This window comes from Chlorocebus sabaeus, chromosome 20, assembly GCF_047675955.1.
Source record: "Chlorocebus sabaeus isolate Y175 chromosome 20, mChlSab1.0.hap1, whole genome shotgun sequence".
Lineage (NCBI taxonomy): Eukaryota > Metazoa > Chordata > Mammalia > Primates > Cercopithecidae > Chlorocebus > Chlorocebus sabaeus.
In genome coordinates this window covers 108,399,166-108,408,971 of record NC_132923.1, presented here as the reverse complement: position 1 = coordinate 108,408,971, position 9,806 = coordinate 108,399,166, and the positions used below count along the sequence as shown (strand labels likewise).

The 9,806-nt window shown below is 51.5% G+C and overlaps 1 protein-coding gene across 3 annotated transcripts in view; it reads left to right on the top strand.

Annotated features, from left to right (window-relative positions):
* The first annotated feature begins 4,586 nt into the window (after positions 1-4,586).
* GMEB1 (glucocorticoid modulatory element binding protein 1) overlaps positions 4,587-9,806 on the top strand; it is a 47,796-nt gene continuing 42,576 nt past the window's right edge. The window contains exon 1 of one of the 3 annotated variants that reach the window (XM_007979756.3): positions 4,587-4,700. The gene's annotated coding sequence lies outside the window, so the exon portion shown is untranslated. The remainder of the gene's footprint in view (positions 4,701-9,806) is intronic. The other 2 variants (XM_007979753.3, XM_007979752.3) reach the window with 2 other exon arrangements.

Below are 9,806 nucleotides of genomic sequence, written 5' to 3'. Positions count from 1 at the left end.
AGACGGGGTTTCACCATGTTAACCAGGATGGTCTCGATCTCCTGACCTCGTGATCCGCCCGTCTCGGCCTCCCAAAGTGCTGGGATTACAGGCTTGAGCCACCGCGCCCGGCCCGGTTTTTTGTTGTTGTTGTTGTTGTTTTGAGACAGAGTCACGTAAGCCGGAGTACAGTGGCCTGATCACGGCTCACTGCAGCCTTGAACTCCTGGACTCAAGCCATCCCCCCGCTTTGGCCTCCCAAAATGCTGGAATTACAGTCATGAGCCACCGCAACCGGCCTTGCCTTTTGCTTTGGTTGCGGTGGTGGACCCTGGGTGAGGGTAGGGTTGCGGTGGGGTGGTGGAGGAAGTGATACACCTGACTACTGCATCTAGATTCATCCTAGTCTTTTTTTTTTTTTTTGCACCAACTGGCAGAATTTCCTTTCTCTCTCTGCCTCCTTTTCTGATTCACTCTCCATCTGTTAGTGGCTTCTGGCTTCTGAGAATGTGGATGCAGAAGGGTGGGGTAAGCTGTGGGGGGTGGGGAAGTAGATACAAAAATACAGGCAGTCCTTAATAGGCTTTTAAATATTTTTTCGAGTGCTCTCTAGGCACCAAGCAATGTTCTAGGAGCTGGGGGAATCCTACTATGAATAAAATCGACTTTGTCCCTGCTCTCACAGAGGTTCCATTGCGGGGTATATATGTATGGAGGGGAGGGGAGGAGACTGTGGATACAGACGGGGGCAAGATATGTCAGGAATGGGTAAGGACTATAAAGGAGGTAGGAGTGTCTGGGGAGAAGGCACAACTTGAGACAAGGAGACAGGGAAGACCAGGCTGAGGAGCTGGGACCTGGGAGATGCAAAGGAGGCAGCTGAAGATCCAGAGGAAGAGGGTGCCGGGCCTGGCGAAACAGTACGGGGAAAGGCTGTGAAATCCATGTGTTGGAGGAACTTTAGGAAGGCCAGTGTGGCTGGACTAGAGAGACAGAAAGAAGGCAAGTCAAGGTCAGGCATGGTGGCTCACATCTGTAATCCCAGCACTTTGGGAGGCTGAGGTGGAGTTTGAGACCAGTCTGGTCAACGTGGTGAAACCCCATCTCTACTAAAAATACAAAAATTAGCCAGGTGTGGTGGTATGTGCCTGTAGTCCCAGCTACTTGGGAGAATGAGGTGGGAGAATCACTTTAACTTTGGAGGCAGAAGTTGCAGTGAGCTGAGATTGTGCCACTGCACTCCAGCCTGGGTGACAGAGTAAGACTCTGTCTCAAAAAAAAAGGAAGTCAAGAGGTCAAGAGAGGATCCCAGTGCCAGGTCCTATAGACAATGACGGGGAGTTCACTAGCAAATTTTTTTAAAGGGGATAGGAGGCCACTAAAGGAATTAAGAATGAAGATTCAAAGGCAGCAAGACAGGAAGCAGGGAGACAAATTAGGAGGCCCTGGCTGTGACAGAGGCAGATGATGATGATCTTAGACCAGCAGGGGTTAGAGAAGAGGTGATATTCTAGGGGTCTTTGGGAGGTGACTGAGAGATGAGGGCAACATTCCCTGAGGTGGGGGACATCAGGACAGAAGCAGGTTTGCTGATGACATCTAAGGGGGGCGGGGAAAGAAACGAATTCAGCTGTGGGCATGTAGAGTATGGAGAGTCGGTGGACAGCCAGAGACACTGTTCCAGGCTGGAGGAGAGACCAGATGATGCTTGAAGTTTTTGTCTTTTAAAAAATCAGTTGCCGGGAGTGGTGGCTCATGCCTGTAATCCCAGCACTTTGGGAGGCTGAGGCGGGTGGAACACCTGAGGTTAGGAGTTTGAGACCAGCCTGGCCAACACGGTGAAACAACATCGCTGCTAAAAATACAAAAATTAGCCAGATGTGGTGGTGGGGACCTGTAATCCCAGCTACTTCGGGGGCTAAGGCAGGAGAATTGCTTGAACTCGGGAGGCAGAGGTTGCGGTGAGCCAAGATGGCACCATTGCACTCCAGCCTGAGTGACAAGAGTCAGACTCCATCTCAAAAAAAAAAAAAAAAAAAAAAAAAAATCAGTTTAGGCCAGGAACAGTTGCTCATGCCTGCAATCCCAGCAGTTTGGGAGACCAAGGCAGGTGGGTCATCTAAGGTGATGAGTTTGGGGCCAGCCTGGCCAACATAGTGAAACCCCATCTCTACTAAAAATACAAAAATTAGTCAGGCATGGCAGCGCATGCCTGTAATCCTCCCTTCTTAGGAGGCTGAGGCAGGAGAAACCCTTGAACTTAGAAGGTAGAGGTTGCAGTGAGCTGAGATTATGGGGCCACTGTACTCCAGCCTGGCAACAGAGCGAAACTCCATCTCAAAAAAAAAAAATCAGTTATCATCCAGGCATGGTGGCCCACGACTGTAATCCCAGTACTTTGGGAGGCCGAGGTGGGTGGATCACTTGAGCTCAGGAATTTGAGACCAGCCCTGGTAACATGGTGAAACCCCAGCTCTATGAAAAATACAAAAAGTAGGCGTGGTTGTGCAAGCCTATAGTCCCAGCTACTCGGGAGGTCAAGGTTGGAGGATCACTTGTGCCCAGGAGAAGACTCTATCCCCCAAAATAACTAAATAAAAATAAATGGCCAGGCGCGGTGGCTCACACCTGTAATGCCAGAACTGTGGGAGGCCGAGGCAGGCGGATCATGAGGTCAAGAGATCGAGACCATCCTGGCCAACACGGTGAAACCTTGTCTCTACTAAAAATACAAAAAATTAACCAGGCATGGTGGCACGCGCCTGTAGTCCCAGCTACTCGGGAGGCTGAGGCAGGAGAATCGCTTCAATCTGGGAGGCGGAGGTTGCAGTGAGCTGAGATCGCACCACTGCACTCCAGCCTTGCGACAGACTGAGACTCCGTCTCCAAAAATAAAAATAAATAAATAAATACATAAACAAACGATTATGGTGACTCACACCTGTAATCCCAGCACTTTCGGAGGTCAAGGCAGGAGGATTGCTTGAGCCCAGGAGTTAGAGACCAGCATGGGCAACATGGTAAAACCCCATTTCTACTAAAAATATAAAAATTAGCCAGGCATGGTGGTTGCTGCTTGTGGTCCCAGCTCCTCCGGGGGCTGAGGCAGGAAGATTGCTTGAGCACAGGAGGCTGGGGCTGCAGTGAGCCGAGATCCCACCACTGCACTCAGCCTGGGAGATCAAGCGAGGCCTGTCTCAAAAAAAAAAAAAAAAAAAAAGAAAGAAAGAAAAAAGAAAGAAACCTACTTAGTAGGGTTGCTGTGAGGATTATACGAGACAGAAACATCTTCACCAAGCCATAGACCATAGAAAGGTCTTTTTGTCTGTTTATTTTTTGAGACAGAGTCTCACTCTGTTGCCCAGGCTGTAGTGCAACGGCCTGATCTCGGCTCACTGCAACCTCTGCCTCCCGGGTTCAAGTGATTCTCCTGGCTCAGCCTCCTGAGTAGCTGGGACTAGAGGCGCATGCCACCACGCCCAGCTAATTTCTGTATTTTTAGTAGAGACGGGGTTTCACCATGTTACCCAGGCTGGTCTCAAACTTCTGGTCTCAAGTGATCCACCTGCCTTGGCTTCCGAAAGTGCTGGGGTTACAGGCGTGAGCCACTGCATCTGGCCATAGAAAGGTCTTACTACGGCTGGGCGCGGTGGCTCACGCCTGTAATCCCAGCACTCTGGGAGGCCTAGGCGGGTGGATCACGAGGTCAGATATCGAGACCATCCTGGTCAACATGGTGAAATCCTGTCTTTACTAAAATACAAAAAAGAAAAAAAAAAAAAAAAAAAAAAAAAAAAAAAGCCAGGCGTGGTGTTGCGCGCCTCTAGTGCCAGCTATTCGAGAGGCTGAGGCCGGAGAATTACTTGAACCCAGGAGGCAGAAGTTCCAGTGAGCCGAGATCGCGCCACTGCACTCCAGCCTGGCCAAAGAACGAGACTCCTTCTCAAAAAAAGAAAAAGAAAAAAAGAAAGGTCTTAATACTTGTTAATTACTATTACTGACCCCAGGAACTCTCTGAAGCACTTTTCATGCAGGTATCACTTTTTAGCACTCACATTATGTCTTATCGGAAACAGAGGTTTAGAGCTGTCAAGGAATTCCTCCAGAGTCGTTTACACTTCCAGCAGGGGAGTCAAGACTTCAACGCAGAAACTCACAAGCAGGAAAAACTTGGGAAACAGCCATGGGTCAGACAATGCTTAGGGCTTGCTCAAGGACTCGTGACCAGTTACCGATCTATGCAGATCCTCTGATTGCAAATTGATAGCTGGATTGTAACTTGAAGGGTCTGATAAGATGTAAATTTCATAAAACAGGATTTGGGGAGGTAAATGGCGTAGAGTCCTCCAGAGGAGTCGAGAAAGCTAGTTTGGCCCTCAATTGTGGTTGAAGTGATTCTTTCATTTAGGGTTTATTTTCCTCATCTATGGGTGCGGGAAAGAGAGTTACTGGGGTCTCTAGCGACCTTTCCAACACCGATTTTCAAGGGTGGAAGAATCCTGCTTAGGTAAGGCCCAAATCCCTTGGCTAAGGTTAATCCTCGGTGGGGCCGGCAATAGGGACGCGTCCCCTTTAAGGCGCCAGCTCGCCGGCGGCGGCGGCCGGAAGTGTTGAAGCCCGGCCTGGCGGCGGCGGTGGCGGTAGCTGCCGTGGCGGCCTCTGCGCATGCTCCGTCGCCCGCCCGCCCTGGCCGCTCGCCGCCCGCCCGCCCGACGGAGACGGTGAGGAGGGGGAGGGGTGGGCGCGCGGGCGCGGGCGCGGGGTGGGGTGGGGGCGGGGGGGGCGGGCGCGGGGGCCGCGCGGCGGCCGGCGAGGGCGGGCGGGCGCGCAGGGGGCGGGGGGCTGCTGCCTCCGCGGGCGCCTCCCCACGCCCTGTGCGTGCCGCCGCCGCCGCCGGGGAGCGAGCGGACGTCGCGGCGCCGCGGGGGGGTGGGGGGACGCTGCCGCTGGGTCCGCCCGAGCAGCCGGGCCGCCCCCAGCGCAGCCGGCCGCGTCGCCGGGGCTCGGGCCCCAGGCCGGGGCGGCGGGAACCGGCGAGTCCACCACTTGGGGGGCCCCGGCGCCCCCGGACCGAGGGGCCCGGAAGTACTAGGCTGAGGGGCCAGGAGGGGCCGGAGTGACTCCGGACTGAGAGGCCAGGGCCCCAGGACCCTGTCGAGGGGTCTGGGGAGCCTGGGGTATCCCCAGAGGCGGGGTCCGGGGAGCACCGGGCCCTTGGATGAGGAGCTGGTTGGAGGCCTGGGTCCCGCCTGGTGGGATGGGGACGATAGGTGCTGGAAGCCCGGATGCCCGCCTGGGAGGAGACCCTCTGGGAGCCTTGGCCGGGGAGCAACAGTACAGAGTGGGTTTTTCTGAGGAAAGCAGAGTCCAGCTTCTCCCGAGGGGCGCGGCAGAGGCCTCGGCCACTCAGAACAAGGGGGAAAAAAAAGCAGGTTCTTTTCCAAAGGCAGGGAAGGAAGAGGAGCTCCAAGGGGAAGTGAGCAGGCCCAGGTCTCGCCACAGATGAGCGCGTGGTAGGAAGACTCCTGGAGCCTCTTGAAGTACGAAAGAGCAGCGTCCAAACCTGAGGGGATGGAAGGTGTCTAGGTGTCTCTTGATGTCTAGGTGGAGAACAGAGTAACTCGCTCGGTCAGAGGATGGAGAAACCTATCTTTTTGAGAGAAGAGATCGTTGAGGAAAGACGCTTAGGGTGTTCCCGCTTTCTGAAATGACAGGAATTGGCCAGGTGTTATCTAATTGAGGGGCAGGAGAGATGCAGGCAAAATCTCAACCCGAGGGTCTTGGAGGATGGTCCACCAGACAAGTGGGTGAAGCCTTGACCTAGACAGCAGAGCAGGCGCAGCCCTGGATTCTCTCAAGATGAGAGAAATCTCAAAACCACTTCCTAGTAGACACAGATGGGGCCTTGATTGATGTCTATTTAGGCGAATCAAGACGGGTTTTAGGAAAAGAGACTGCCCGACGTAATTCTAGTCTTGAGGGATTATCTTCTTCCCCCTTGCCTCTGCTAATAGTTACCAAAGTGCATTTGGGGAACCTTTTCCTTTCCTTTTTTTTTTCTCTTTTTTTTTTTTTGAGACGGAGTCTCGCTCTCGCCCACGCTGGAGTGCAGTGGTGCAATCTCGGCTCACTGCAACTTCCGCCTCCTGGGTTCAAACAATTCTCCTGCCTCAGCCTCCTGAGTAGCTGGGACTACAGGCACGTGCCACCAGACCAGGCCATTTTTTGTTACTGTTGTTTGAGACCGAGTTTAACTCTTGTTGCTCAGACTGGAGTGCAATGATGCGATCTCAGCTCACCGCAACCTCTGCCTCTCGGGTTCAAGCAATTGTCCTGCCTTACCCTCCTGAGTAGCTGGGGCTACAGGCGCCCGCCACCACGCCCAGCTAATCTTTGTATTTTTAGTAGAGACGGGTTTTCACCATGTTGGCCAGGCTGGTCTCGAACTCCTGACCTCAGGTGATCCGACATCTTCAGCCTCCCAGAGTACTAGGATTACAGGCGTGAGTCACTGCGCCCAGCCCAACCAGGCTAATTTTTTTTTTTTTTTTTTTTCTTCTGAGATGGAGTCTTGCTCTGTCGCCCAGGCTGGAGTGCGGTGGCCGGATCTCAGCTCACTGCAAGCTCTGCCTTTCGGGTTCACGCCATTCTCCTGCCTCAGCCTCCTGAGTAGCTGGGACTACAGGAGCCCGCCACCTCGCCCGGCTAGTTTTTTGTATTTTTTAGTAGAGACGGGGTTTCACCAGGTTAGACAGGGTGGTCTCGATCTCCTGACCTCGTGATCCGCCCGTCTCGGCCTCCCAAAGTGCTGGGATTACAGGCTTAAGCCACCGCGCCCAGCCAGGCTAATTTTTTGTATTTTTAGTAGAGACAGGGTTTCACTGTGTTAGCCAGGATGGTCTCAATTTCCTGACCTCGTGTTCCGCCCGCCTTGGTCTCCCAAAGTGCTGGTATTACAGGCGTGAGCCACTGTGCCCGGCCGGGGAACCTTCTCATTCAATGGTTGCACCGTCTCCTAATTTGAGAGCCTTATATCAAGGATGCATATTTAATATCTTAAATGATTTTTTTTTTTTGGTTCATGTTTACTTCAGCAAATACATTGAATAGGCAGCTTCTACTCTGCTTCATTGGGTTTATTGTGGGGGCAGTATTTTGGTCTTGCCCTAAGCCAAACTCCACCGGATTGTAGCGGGATGACTCCAAAGAACTCTTATCTCATCTCTCACTCAAACATCTACATAGTAGTCTCGTCTGTGACTTGGAATTTCACCTCTGGATACTTCTCTCAGTATTTCTGCATAATTTACTTGTTGACATCATTACATCTTGTAGCACTCTGGATCACCCACTGAATGCATGAGAAGAAATAAAGGGGATATCAAGGAGTTTTGGCCTCAAGTAACAAAGTTTTAACTTGGATTTTTCCCCCTCGTTTTAAACAAAACCGTAGTTTAGATTGGAAATTTCTTTTTTATTTTTATTTTTTTAGGGGACAGTTTCCCTCTGTCGCCCAGGTGGAGTGCATTGCGGGATCTCAGTTCACTGCAAACTCGATCCTCTCAGCTCAGCTTCCTGAGTAGCTGGGACTACAGGCGCGTGGCACTGCGCCTGCCTAATTTTGTTAGTTTTCTGGCGGGCGCTGTGATTTATGCCTTTAATGCCAGCACTATAGCATTACAGCACTAATCCCAAAGTGAGCGGCCTCCTTGGCCTCTCTTTAGCTCGAGTTCCAGACCAGCTTGGGCAACATGGTGAAACCCTGTCTCTACAAAAAATAACAAAAATTAGCCGGGTGTGGTGGAGCTAGCTGCCTGTGGTCCCAGCTACTCCAGAGGTTGAAGTGGGAGGATCGCTTGAGCCCCGGAAGTCGAGGTTGCAGTGAGCTGAGAGCTAGCCTCGGCTCTCTGGCCTGGGTGACAGAGTGAGACTATGTCTCACCAAAAAAAAAAAAAAAAAAAAAAGAACGACTACACAGTCTCCAAAAATTATAATAGTGTGGAGCAAATAAATATTTTGGGCTTGGGGCGGTGGCTCACGCCTGTGATCCCAGCACTTTGGGAGGCGGAGGCGGGCGGATGACCTAAGGCCAAGAGTTTGAGACCCACCTGGCCAACATGGTGAAACCCTGTCTCTACTAAAAATACAAAAATTGGCCGAGTGCTGTGACTCACGCCTGTAATCCCAGCACTTTGGGAGGCCGAGGTGGGCAGATCACGAGGTCAGGAGATCGAGACCTAACATAGTGAAACCCCGTTTCTACTAAAAATACAAAAAATTAGTGGGGCGTGATGGAGGGCGCCTGTAGTCCCAGGCGGAGGTAAGAGAATGGCGTGAACCCCGGAGGCGGAGCTTGCAGTGAGCCGAGAATCGCGCCACTGCACTCCAGCCTAGGCGATAGAGCAAGACTCCGTCTCAAAAAAAAAAAAAAATTAAATAAATAAATAAATAAATAAATAAAAATTAGCTGGGCGTGGTGGCAGATGCCCATAATCTACCTGGGAGGCAGGAGAATCGCTTGAACCCGGGAGGCAGAGCTTGCAGTGAGCCGAGACCATGCCATTGCACTCCAGCCTGAGCAACAAGAGAGAAACTCCATCTCAAAAAAAATTAAATATTTTGGGGTTAGAAAATTTCAGAAAATCTTGTATTCATTTTTACTTTTTTAAGTCCCCAGAAAGTGCCAATATTATTATTATTGTTTGTTATGATTGTACTTTAAGTTCTAGGGTACATGTGCACAATGTGCAGGTTTGTTACATATGTATACATGTGCCATGTTGGTGGGTGTGCTGTACCCATTAACTCGTCATTTATATTAAGTATATCTCCTAATGCTATCCATCCCCCCTCCCAAAAGTGCCAATAGTATCCCCCTTTTTTTTTTTTTTTTTTTTTTGATGGAGTCTCACTGTCGCCAGGCTGGAGTGCAGTGGCACTATCTTGGTTCACTGCAGCCTCCGCCTCTTGGGTTCAAGTGATTCTCCTGCCTCAGCCTCCCGAGTAGCTGGGACTACAGGCACACGTCACCACGCCCAGCTAATTTTTTTTTTTTTTTTTTTTTTTTTTTGAGACAGAGTTTTGCTCTTGTTGCCCAGGCTGGAGTGCAGTGGCGCAATCTCAGTTCAACGCAACCTCTGCCTCCTGGGTTCAAGTGATTCTTCTGCCTCAGCTTCCCGAGTAGATGGGATTGCAAGCATGCACCACTATGCCTCGCTAATTTTGTACTTTCAGTAGAGACGGGGTTTCTTCATGTTGGCCAGGCTGGTCTCGAACTCCCGATCTCAGGTGATCCACCTGTCTCGGCCTCCCAAAGTGCTGGGATTACAGGCGTGAGCCACTGTGCCCAGCTAATTTTTGTATTTTTAGTAGAGATGGGGTTTCACCATGTTGGCCAGGATGGTCTTGATCTCTTGACCCCATGATCCACCTGCCTCGGCCTCCTGAAGTGCTGGGATTACAGGCGTGAGCCACTGCACCCAGCCAATATTACTCCTTTTTCATTACTAGTTCCAGTGTCCTTCCCTGCAATCATGTGACACTTGTCCGTTTTTGTTTTTTTGAGATGGAGTTTCCAGGCTGGAGTGCAGTGACTGTGGCACAATCTCGTCTCACTGTAACCTCCGCTTCCTGGATTCAAGCGATTCTCCTGCCTCAGCCTCCAGAGTAGCTGGGATTACAGGCGCCCACCACCACGCCTGGCTAATTTTTGTATTTTTAGTAGAGACAGGGTTTCACCATGTTGGCCAGGCTGGTCTCGAACTCCTGACCTAGTGATCTGCCCTCCTTGGCCTCCCAAAGTGCTGGGATTACAGGCATGAGCCACC